Here is a 12,560-nt window from a genome sequence, read left to right as displayed (position 1 = left end):
AGATCAATGTGAAACGGTGTCCGAGGTGGGCACGAGGTAGGGGGTGCTCCCCTGACCCTCGTGGTCCACCCGTAAGGCGGTTGATGCCCTTCTTCGGCTGCAAGAAAGCTATTTTTTGGTAAAAAATCACGGTGAAGGTTTCGGTCCAATCGGAGTTACGGATCTCCATATATATACGAAACGGTGAAAGGGCAGCAGAACAAAACGCAGAAACAGAGAGAGACAGAGAGACATATCCAATCTCGGAGGGGCTCTCGCCCCTCCCATGCCATGGAGGCCAAGGACCAGAGGGGAAACCCTTCTCCCATCTAGGGAGGAGGTCAAGGAAGAAGAAGACGAAGGGGCCCCCTCTCCCCTTCTCTTCCGATGGCGCCGGAACACTGCCGTGGCCATCATCATCATCATCACCGCGAACTACACCAACACCTCCACCATCTTCACCAACATCTCCATCACCTTCCCTCCTCTATCTACAGCGGTCCACTCTCCCGCAAACCGCTGTACCCTCTACTTGAACATGGTGCTTTATGCTTCATATTATTATCCAATGATGTGTTGCCATCCTATGATGTCTGAGTAGATTTTTGTTGTCCTATCGGTGGTTGATGAATTGCTATGATTGATTTAATTTTCTTGTGGTTATGTTGCTGTCCTTTGGTGCCCATCATATGAGCGCGCGCGTGGATCACACCCTAGGGTTAGTTGTATGTTGATAGGACTATGTATTGGAGGGCAAGAGTGACAGAAGCTTCAACCTAGCATAGAAATTGATGCATACGGGATTGAAGGGGGACCAATATATCTTAATGCTATGGTTGGGTTTTACCTTAATGAACGTTATTAGTTGCGGATGCTTGCTAATAGTTCCAATCATAAGTGCATAGAATTCCAAGTCAGGGATGACATGCTAGCAGTGGCCTCTCCCACATAAAACTTGCTATTGGTCTAGTAAAGTAGTCAATTGCTTAGGGGCAATTTCGCAACTCCTACCACCACTTTTCCACACTCTCTATATTTAATTTATTGTGTATTTACTTAAACAGCCCCTACTTTTTATTTACGTAATCTTTATTATCTTGCAAACCTATCCAACAACACCTACAAAGTACTTCTAGCTTCATACTTGTTCTAGGTAAAGCGAACGTCAAGCGTGCGTAGAGTTGTATCGGTGGTCAATAGAACTTGAGGGGATATTTGTTCTACCTTTAGCTCCTCGTTGGGTTCAACACTCTTACTTATCAAAAACTGTTGCGATCCCCTATACTTGTGGGTTATCAAGACATTTTTCTGGCGCCGTTGCCGGGAGCAATAGCGTGGGGTGAATATTCTCATGTGTGCTTGTTTGCTTTATCACTAAGTAATTTTTATTTGCTGTTCTTAGTTGTTCTTTATCTTTAGTTATGGATATGGAACACGAAATACCAAAAAAATTTGGTGTACTTGCTACTCATGGAGATGAGGAACCTCATAAAACCCTCGATGCTCGTTATGTGACAGAAATTATGTACTACTTTGATAATCCTGAGAAAACCCCATTCAATTTGGTAATGGGAGTAACGTTCGATCAACGTGAATACTTTAGAGATTATCGCTTGACACAAAAAGGGAAACTATTATGGGATCAAATTTATATATTGAAGTGGTATGCTCGGCAAGTATGCTTGAGTTATGATTATACCTGTTGCTCTAGAAGGAAGGCTCCACACCTTCCCTTTTCATGCCAATTTAATGATAATGAAACCTTAGCTTCTTATGCTAATGGTATATATGATTACTATGATGTGGAACAAATAGAAGAATTTGTTGCTTTTAAGGGTGCTTATGAAATTGAATCTTTGTTTGAAAAGTATGAAGCTTTTGATGATGATGTTTATAGGCATGAAAATTTAGCTATCCTAAAATATTGATATGATAATTATGAATATAATTCCTATATTAATGCGCTTATTGAGAAAGTCCCCGTTGTCCAATAAGAGACTAATATTTTGCAGGAATCTATGGAAGAAGAAGTTGATGAAACTGTGAGCTCATTGGATGAAAAAGATGAGGAGAGTGATACGTCTCCAATGTATCTATAATTTTTGATTGCTCCATGCTATATTATCTACTGTTTTGGACATTATTGGGCTTTATTATCCATTTTTATATTATTTTTGGGACTAACCTATTAACCGGAGGCCCAGCCCAGAATTGTTGTTTTTGCCTGTTTTAGGGTTTCAAAGAAAAATAATATCAAACGGAGTCCAAACGGAATGAAACCTTCAGGAACGTGATTTTCTCACCGAATACAACTCAGGAGACTTGGACCCTACGTCAAGCCAATTAACAGGAGGCCACGAGGTAGGGGGCACGCCTGCCCCCCAGGTGCGCCCTCCACCCTCATGGGCCCCATGTTGCTCCACCGACGTACTTCTTCCTCCTATATATATCCACGTACCCCCAAATGATCAGATATGGAGCCAAAAGCCTAATTCCATCGCCGCAACTTTCTGTATCCACGAGATCCCATCTTGGGGCCTGTTCCGGAGCTCCGCCGGAGGGGGCATCGATCACGGAGGGCTTCTACATCATCATCCAAGCCCCTCTGATGAAGTGTGAGTAGTTTACTTCAGACCTACGGGTCCATAGTTAGTAGCTAGATGGCCTCTTCTCTCTTTTTGGATCTCAATACAATGTTCTCCCCCTCTCTCGTGGAGATCTATTCGATGTAATCTTCCTTTTGCGGTGTGTCTGTTGAGACCGATGAATTGTGGGTTTATGATCCAGTCTATCTATGAATAATATTTGAATCTTCTCTGAATTCTTTTATGTATGATTGGTTATCTTTGCAAGTCTCTTCGAATTATCAGTTTGGTTTGGCCTACTGGATTGGTTGTTCTTGCCATGGGAGAAGTGCTTAGCTTTGGGTTCGATCTTGCGGCGTCCTTTCCCAGAGACAGAAGGGGCAGCAAGGCACGTATTGTATCATTGCCATCGAGGATAACAAGATGGTTTTTTTATCATATTGCATGAAACCATCCCTCTACATCATGTCATCTTGCTTAAGGCGTTACTCTGTTTTTAACTTAATACTCTAGATGCATGTTGGATAGCGGTCGATGAGTGGAGTAATAGTAGTAGATTCTGGCAGGAGTCGGTCTACTTGTCTCGGACGTGATGCCTATATACATGATCATACCTAGATATTCTCATAACTATGCTCAATTCTGTAAATTGCTCAACAATAATTTGTTCACCCATCATAGAATACTTATGCTCTTGAGAGAAGCCACTAGTGAAACCTATGGCCCCCGGGTCTCTTTCTCATCATATCAATCTCCATCACTTTATTATTGCTTTGCTTTTTTACTTTGCCTTTTACTTTTCACTTTGCATCTCTATACCAAAAATACCAAAAATATTATTTATCATCTCTATCAGTTCTCACTTTCGTAAGTGACCGTGAAGGGATTGACAACCCCTAAGCGCGTTGGTTGCATTGAGCTATTGTTTTTGTGTAGGTACGAGGGACTCGCGCGTAGCCTCCTACTAGATTGATACCTTGGTTCTCAAAAACTGAGGGAAATACTTACGCTACTTTGCTGCATCATCCTCTCCTCTTCGGGGAAATCCAACGCAGTGCTCAAGAGGTAGCAAGAAGAATTTCTGGCGCCGTTGCCGGGGAGGCTCACATGAAGTCAAGTTAAAATTTTACCTCCCGACAACGAGCCATTTCTGGCGCCGTTGCCGGGGAGTCTGCGCAAAAGTCAACATACCAAGTACCCATCACAATCCCTATCTCCTGCATTACATTATTTGCCATTTGCCTCTCGTTTTCCTCTCCCCCCAATTCACCCTTGCCGTTTTATTCGCCCTCTCTCTCTATCCTCCCTCTCTTTCTCTATTTGCCTCTTTTTGCCCGTTTCTTGTTGGCTCATATGGTTGGAATAGTTGTTTATTTATTACTAAACAGAGAACCTAAGATCTATGGATCCTCATCCACTTGCTAATCTTTTTAAGAGATCCAATTATGATGAACCAATTGCTAGTGAGTTTTGTGCACTAGATTATCTTTATGAAGTTTTGCTTGAAATTCGTGAATCTGAAAAGTGTGATGAATTACTTTATGAAACGATTCACGATAGATCTTTGAATAAAAAGCATGATTGCAATGATTTTACTATAAATTCTATTAATGTCAATTGTGCTAATAATATGCAAAACCCTAAGCTTGGGGATGCTAGTTTTGCTATGTCCTCTACTTGTTGCAATGATCATGATTGGGGTGATTCTTCTTTTGATCTTGAAAATTTATTTAAACCACATGATGAATATGAGATTGATTATAATGTTTGTTATAATATTGAAAGTGGGTTTGGAAGAATGTCAACTTTAGATCCCACATATTTGGAGAATGTTCAATCTTATGAAGTTTTTGATAAAAGTGGGTTTGGAAAGGTCATGACTTTAGTTAATGTTAATCCCACTATTTTGGAAGAGTGTCAACTTTGCATGCATGTGGATCATGTTGAAAATATTTTATGTGATAGATATTTTTTTGAATTTGCTTATGATCCTACATATAATTATTATGAGAGAGGAAAATATGGTGGTAGAAATTTTCATGTTACTAAATTACCTCTCGTTATGTTGAGATTGCTATTGTTTCTTTCCGCTTCCTTGCATATGCTAGTTTTTGCTTGCCATGATAATTTGTTTTCCTATAAGATGCCTATGCATAGGAAGTATGTTAGACTTAAATGTGTTTTTCACATGCTTTATGATGCTCTCTTTGTGCTTCAATTCTTGTCTTTCATGTGAGCATCATTGAAATTATCAATGCCTAGCTAAAAAGGCTTTAAAGAAAAGCGCTTGTTGGGAGACAACCCAATATTTATCCTTGCTGTTATTCAATAAATAAATTATTTAGCCTCTGTTTTGGTTGTGTTTTTTGTGTTTAATTAGTGTTTGTGCCAAGTAGAACCGTTGGGAAGACTTGGGGAAAGTCTTGTTGAACTTGCGGTAAAAAACAGAAACTTTAGAGCTCACAAGAACTGCTGTAATTTTTATTTGGAGAGTGCTATTTAGTTAATTCTTTTTGAAGATGATTAATAGATAAATTACTCACGTCCAGCAATTTATTTTAGAATTTTTTGCGTTCCATATCTTGCGCTAGCTACAGATTACTACAGACTGTTCTGTTTTTGACAGATTCTGTTTTTCGTGTGTTGTTTGCTTATTTTGATGAATCTTTGGCTAGTAAAATAGTTTATGAACCATAGAGAAGTTGGAATACAGTAGGTATAACACCCATATAAATAAATAATGAGTTCATTAGAGTACCTTGAAGTGGTCTTTTGTTTTCTTTCGCTAACGGAGCTCACGAGATTTTATACTTTGAGTTTTGTGTTGTGAAGTTTTCAAGTTTTGGGTAAAGATTTGATGGATTATGGAACAAGGAGTGGCAGGAGCCTAAGCTTGGGGATGACCATGGCACCCCCAAGATAATCTAAGGACATCTAAAAGCCAAAGCTTGGGGATGCCCCGGAAGGCATCCCCTCTTTCGTCTACTTCTATCGGTAACTTTACTTGGAGCTATATTTTTATTCACCACATGATATGTGTTTTGCTTGGAGCGTATTTTATGATTTGAGTGTTTGATTATTAGTTTACCACAATCATCCTTTCTGTACACACCTTTTGAGAGAGCCATACATAATTTGGAATTTGATAGAATACTCTATGTGCTTCACTTATATCTTTTGAGTTATATAATTTTGCTCTAGTGCTTCACTTATATCTTTTAGAGCACGGTGGTGGATTTGTTTTATAGAAACTATTGATCTCTCATGCTTCACTTATATTATTTTGAGAGTCTTAATAGCATGGTAATTTGCTTAATAATAAATATGCTTGGTATTCAAGATTTGTAAAACTTTCTTTTGAGTGCGTTGAATACTAAGAAAAAAAATTGATGCTTGATAATTGTTTTGAGATATGAGGATGGTGATATTAGAGTCATGCTAGTTGAGTAGTTGTGAATTTGAGAAATGCTTGTGTTAAAGTTTGTGATTCCCGTAGCATGCACGTATGGTGAACCGTTATGTGATGAAGTCGGAGCATGATTTATTTATTGATTGTCTTCCTTATGAGTGGCGGTCGGGGACGAGCGATGGTCTTTTCCTACCAATCTATACCCCTAGGAGCATGCGCGTAATACTTTGCTTTGATAACTTCTACATTTTTGCAATAAGTATATGAGTTATTTATGACTAATGTTGAGTCATTGGATTATACGCACTTTCCTTCCTTCCACCATTGCTAGCCTCTCTAATACCGCGCACTTTTCGCCGGTATCATACACCCACCAAATACCTTCCTCAAAACAGCCACCATACCTACCTATCATGGCATTTCCATAGCCATTCCGAGATATATTGCCATGCAACTTTCCACCATTCTGTTCATTATGACACGCTCCATCATTGTCATATTGCTAGCATGATCATGTAGTTGACATCGTATTTGTGGCAAAGCCACTGTTCATAATTCTTTCATACATGTCACTCTTGATTCATTGCATATCCCGGTACACCGCCGGAGGCATTCATATAGAGTCATATTTTGTTCTAAGTATTGAGTTGTAATTGTTGAGTTGTAAGAAAAATAAAAAGTGTGATGATCATCATTTTTAGAGCATTGTCCCAAGTGAGGAAAGGATGATGGAGACAATGATTCCCCCACAAGTCGGGATGAGACTCCGGACGAAAAATAAAAAAAGAAAAAGAGGCCATAAAAAAAGAGAAGGCCCAAAAAATGAGAGAAAAAGAGAGAAGGGACAATGTTACTATCCTTTTACCACACTTGTGCTTCAAAGTAGCACCATGATCTACATGATAGAGAGTCTCTGATTCTGTCACTTTGATATACTAGTGGGAATTTTTCATTATAGAACTTGACTTGTATATTCCAATGATGGGCTTCCTCAAAATGCCCTAGGTCTTCGTGAGCAAGCAAGTTGGATGCACACCCACTTAGTTTCTTTTGTTGAGCTTTCACTTATAGCTCTAGTGCATCCATTGCATGGCAATCCCTACTCACTCACATTGATATCTATTGATGGGCATCTCCATAGCTCGTTGATACGCCTAGTTGATGTGAGACTATCTTCCCCTCTTTTTGTCTTCTCCACAACCACCATTCTATTCCACATATAGTGCTATATCCATGGCTCACGCTCATGTATTGCGTGAAGATCGAAAAAGTTTTGAAAATGTCAAAAGTATGAAACAATTGCTTGGCTTGTCATCGGGGTTGTGCATGATTTAAATACTTTGTGTGGTGAAGATAGAGCATAGCCAGACTATATGATTTTGTAGGGATAGCTTTCTTTGGCCATGTTATTTTGAAAAGACATAATTGCTTTGTTAGTATGCTTGAAGTATTATTATTTTAATGTCAACATGAACTTTTGTCTTGAATCTTTCGAATCTGAATATTCATACCATAATTAAGAAGATTTACATTGAAATTATGCCAAGTAGCACTCCGCATCAAAAAATTGTTTTTATCATTTACCTACTCGAGGACGAGCAGGAATTAAGCTTGGGGATGCTTGATACGTCTCCAACGTATCTATAATTTTTGATTGCTCCATGCTATATTATCTGCTGTTTTGGACATTATTGGGCTTTATTATCCACTTTTATATTATTTTTGGGACTAACCTATTAACCGGAGGCCCAACCCAGAATTGCTGTTTTTTGCCTGTTTTAGGGTTTCGAAGAAAAGGAATATCAAACGGAGTCCAAACGGAATGAAACCTTTGGGAACGTGATTTTCTCATCGAATACAACTCAGGAGACTTGGACCCTACGTCAAGCCAATTAACAGGAGGCCACGAGGTAGGCGGCACGCCTGCCCCCTCCAGGCGCGCCCTCCACCCTCGTGGGCCCCCTGTTGCTCCACCGACGTACTTATTCCTCCTATATATATCCGCGTACCCTCAAACGATCAGATACGGAGCCAAAAACCTAATTCCACTGCCGCAACTTTCTGTATCCATGAGATCCCATCTTGGGGCCTGTTCCGGAGCTCCGCCGGAGGGGGCATCAATCAAGGAGGGCTTCTACATCATCATCCAAGCCCCTCCGATGAAGTGTGAGTAGTTTACTTCAGACCTACGGGTCCATAGTTAGTAGCTAGATGGCTTCTTCTCTCTTTTTGGATCTCAATACAATGTTCTCCCCCTCTCTCGTGGAGATCTATTCGATGTAATCTTCTTTTTGCGGTGTGTTTGTTGAGACCGATGAATTGTGGGTTTATGATCCAGTCTATCTATGAATAATATCTGAATCTTCTTTGAATTCTTTTATGTATGATTGGTTATCTTTGCAAGTCTCTTTGAATTATCAGTTTGGTTTGGCCTACTAGATTGGTTGTTCTTGCCATGGGAGAAGTTCTTAGCTTTGGGTTCGATCTTGCGGTGTCCGTTCCCAGTGACAGAAGGGGCAGCAAGGCACGTATTGTATCGTTGCCATCGAGGATAACAAGATGGGGTTTTTATTATATTGCATGAAACCATCCCTCTACATCATGTCATCTTGCTTAAGGCGTTACTCTGTTTTTAACTTAATACTCTAGATGCATGCTGGATAGCGGTCGATGAGTGGAGTAATAGTAGTAGATGCTGGCAGGAGTCGGTCTTCTTGTCTCGGACGTGATGCCTATATACATGATCATACCTAGATATTCTCATAACTATGCTCAATTCTATCAATTTCTCAACAGTAATTTGTTCACCCACCGTAGAATACTTATCCTCTTGAGAGAAGCCACTAGTGAAACCTATGGCCCCCGGGTCTCCTTCTCATCACATCTCCATCACTTTATTATTGCTTTGCTTTTTTACTTTGCCTTTTACTTTTCACTTTGCATCTCTATACCAAAAATACCAAAAATATTGTTTATCATCTCTATCATATCTCACTTTCATAAGTGACCGTGAAGGGATTGACAACCCCTAAGTGCGTTGGTTGCGTTGAGCTATTATTTTTGTGTAGGTACGAGGGACTCGCGCATAGCCTCCTACTGGATTGATACCTTGGTTCTCAAAAAACTGAGGGAAATACTTATGCTACTTTGCTGCATCATCCTCTCCTCTTCGGGGAAATCCAACGCAGTGCTCAAGAGGTAGCAGAGAGCGAAGAACAAAAGGAGGAAGAGCGGATTGATCACCCGTGCCCACCTTCTAATGAGATTAACTCTTCAATTCGTACATTGTTTAATTCCCCTTCATGGTTACCGAAGGATGAATGCTATGATAATTGGTATGATCCCGTTGATTCTTTTGAAATATCCCTTTTTGATGATGCTTGCTATGCTTGTGGCCAAGATGCCAATATGAATTATGGTTATGGAGATTAACTTGCTATAGTTCCTTATGTTAAACATGAAATTGTTGCTATTGCACCCACGCATGATAGTCCTTTTATCTTTTTGAATTCTCCCAACTACACTATATCGGAGAAGTTTACCCTTATTAAGGATTATATTTATGGGTTGCCTTATACCATTGCACATGATGATTTTGATGAATATAATATGCATGTGCTTGCTGCTCCTACTTGCAATTATTATGAGAGAGGAACTATATCTCCACCTCTCTATGTTTTCCACATGATAAAATTGCAAGAAACTGTTTATACTATGCATTGGCCTTTACTATGTGTGCATGAATTGTTCTTTTATGACATGCCGATGCATAGGAAGTGAGTTAGACTTTGTCATAACATGATATATGTTGCTTATAAATCATTGCTAATTAAAATTGGCTTTGATATACCTTGGGATCCGGGTGGATTCACTTCTTGAGCACTATATGCCTAGCTTAATGGCTTTAAAGAAAGCGCTGCCAGGGAGACAACCCAAAAGTTTTAGAGAGTCATTTATTTCAGTTGAGTACTTTTATATAGTTTAAAAACAACAAAAATAAATAGGGGAACCCAAAACTTTTTCAAAAAGGAAAGTGAAAGTGAGAAAGACAAGCATTGTTGAAGTGGGAGAGCTCCTTGAACTTTGTTCATGCTCACGGCAACTTTGTGAATCTTGATTACAGGAAATTTTCAACAAAAATAATTACCCCCTTGTACAATTTCATTGTATTATAAAAATAATGTGCCAAGGTTTGCCTTTAGGATGTTTACTTTGCTTGTTGGTTTGTACGGTGCAGGACAGAAACTTTGGCTGTAGTGCGCGATTTTACATTTTTAGATGGAACTTCAAATGGTTCTGATTCTTTTTGAAATGTCTTTATATACAAAGTTTTTATTTTTCCTAATTTTTGTAGAATTTTTCAAGTATCATAAGTATGGTGAATGTTCAGATTATTACAGACTGTTCTGTTTTAGACAGATTCTGTTTTTGATGCATAGTTTGCTTGTTTTGATGAAACTATCAATTTATATTAGTGGATTAAGCCATGAAAAAGTTATATTAGAGTAGACACAATGCAAAAACAAAATATGAATTGGTTTGCAACAGTACTTAGAGTAGTGATTTGCTTTATTATACTAACGGATCTTACCGAGTTTTCTGTTGAAGTTTTGTGTGGATGAAGTGTTCGATGATCGAGAAGGTCTTGATGTGAGAAGAAGGAAGAGAGGAAAGAGCTCAAGCTTGGGGATGCACGAGGAACCCCAAGTAAATATTCAAGGAGACTCAAGCATCTAAGCTTGGGGATGCCCCAGAAGGCATCCCTTCTTTCCTCAACAAGTATGGGTATGTTTTCAGATTCGTTTCGTTCATGCGATATGTGCAATCTTGGAGCGTCTTTTGCATTTAGTTTTCACTTTTCTTTTATGCACCATGTTGGTATGAGGTAGTCCTTGGTTTATTTATATAATGCTCTTTGCACTTCACTTATATCTTTTGAGTATGGCTTTATAGAATGCTTCATGTGCTTCACTTATATCATTTGAGGTTTGGATTGCCTGTTTATCTTCACTTAGACAACCGCCATTTGTAGAATGCTCTTTTGCTTCACTTAGATTTGTTAGAGCGTGGGCATATCTTTTGTAGAAAGAATTAAACTCTCTTGCTTCACTTATATCTATTTAGAGAGATGCCAGGAATTGGCCATTCACATGGTTAGTCATAAAATCCTACATAAAACTTGTAGATCACTGAATATGATATGTTTGATTCCTTGCAATAGTTTTGCGATATAAAGATGGTGATATTAGAGTCATGCTAGTGGGTAGTTGTGGATTAGTAGAAATACTTGTGTTGAGGTTTGTCATTCCCGTAGCATGCACGTATGGTGAACCGTTATGTAACGAAGTCGGAGCATGAGGTATTTATTGATTGTCTTCCTTATGAGTGGTGGTCGGGGACGAGCGATGGTCTTTTTCTACCAATCTATCCCCCTAGGGGCATGTGTAGTAGTACTTTGCTTCGAGGGTTAATAAACTTTTGCAATAAGTATGTGAGTTCTTTATGACTAATGTTGAGTCCATGGATTATACGCACTCTCACCCTTCCATCATTGCTAGCCTCTCTAGTATCGCACAACTTTCGCTGGTACTATAAACCCACCATATACCTTCCTCAAAACAGCCACCATAGCTACCTATTATGGCATTTCCATAGCCATTCCAAGATATATTTCCATGCAACTTCCATCATCATCATATACATGACTTGAGCATTCATTGTCATATTGCTTTGCATGATCGTAAGATAGCTAGCATGATGTTTTCATGGATCGTCCGTTTTTTGATGTCATTGCTACGCTAGATCATTGCACATCCCGGTACACCGCCGGAGGCATTCATATAGAGTCATATCTTTGTTCTAGATATCGAGTTGTAAGTAAATAAAAGTGTGATGATCATCATTATTAGAGCATTGTCCCAGTGAGGAAAGGATGATGGAGACTATGATTCCCCCACAAGTCGGGATGAGACTCTGGACGAAAAAATAAAAATAAAAAAAGGAGAAAAAAGAGAAAGGCCATAAAAAAGGGAAGGCCCAAAAAAATAATGAGAGAAAAAGAGATAAGGGACAACGCTACTATCCTTTTCCACACTTGTGCTTCAAAGTAGCACCATGATCTTCATATAGAGAGTCTCTTGAGTTATCACTTTCATATACTAGTGGGAATTTTCATTATAGAACTTGGCTTGTATATTGCAACGATGGGCTTCCACAAATGCCCTAGGTCTTCATGAGCAAGCAATTGGATGCACACCCACTTAGTTTCAGTTTGAGCTTTCATATACTTATAGCTCTAGTGCATCCGTTGCATGGCAATCCCTACTCACTCACATCGATATCTATTGATGGGCATCTCCATAGCCCGTTGATACGCCTAGTTGATGTGAGACTATCTTCTCCTTTTTGTCTTCTCCACACAACCTCCACCATCATATTCTAATCCACCTATAGTGCTATGTCCATGGCTCACGCTCGTGTATTGCGTGAGGGTTGAAAGAGCCGAAGCACGTTAAAAAGTATGAACCAATTGCTCGGCTTGTCATCGGGGTTGTGGATGATGTGAATATTTTGTGTGGTGAAGATGG

This window comes from Triticum urartu, chromosome 5A (genome assembly GCF_056163025.1).
Source record: "Triticum urartu cultivar PI428250 chromosome 5A, HENAU_Tu73, whole genome shotgun sequence".
NCBI classification, from domain to species: Eukaryota; Viridiplantae; Streptophyta; class Magnoliopsida; order Poales; family Poaceae; genus Triticum; species Triticum urartu.
The sequence above is the reverse complement of the archived record's forward strand: the minus strand, read 5'-3'. Positions refer to the sequence as shown.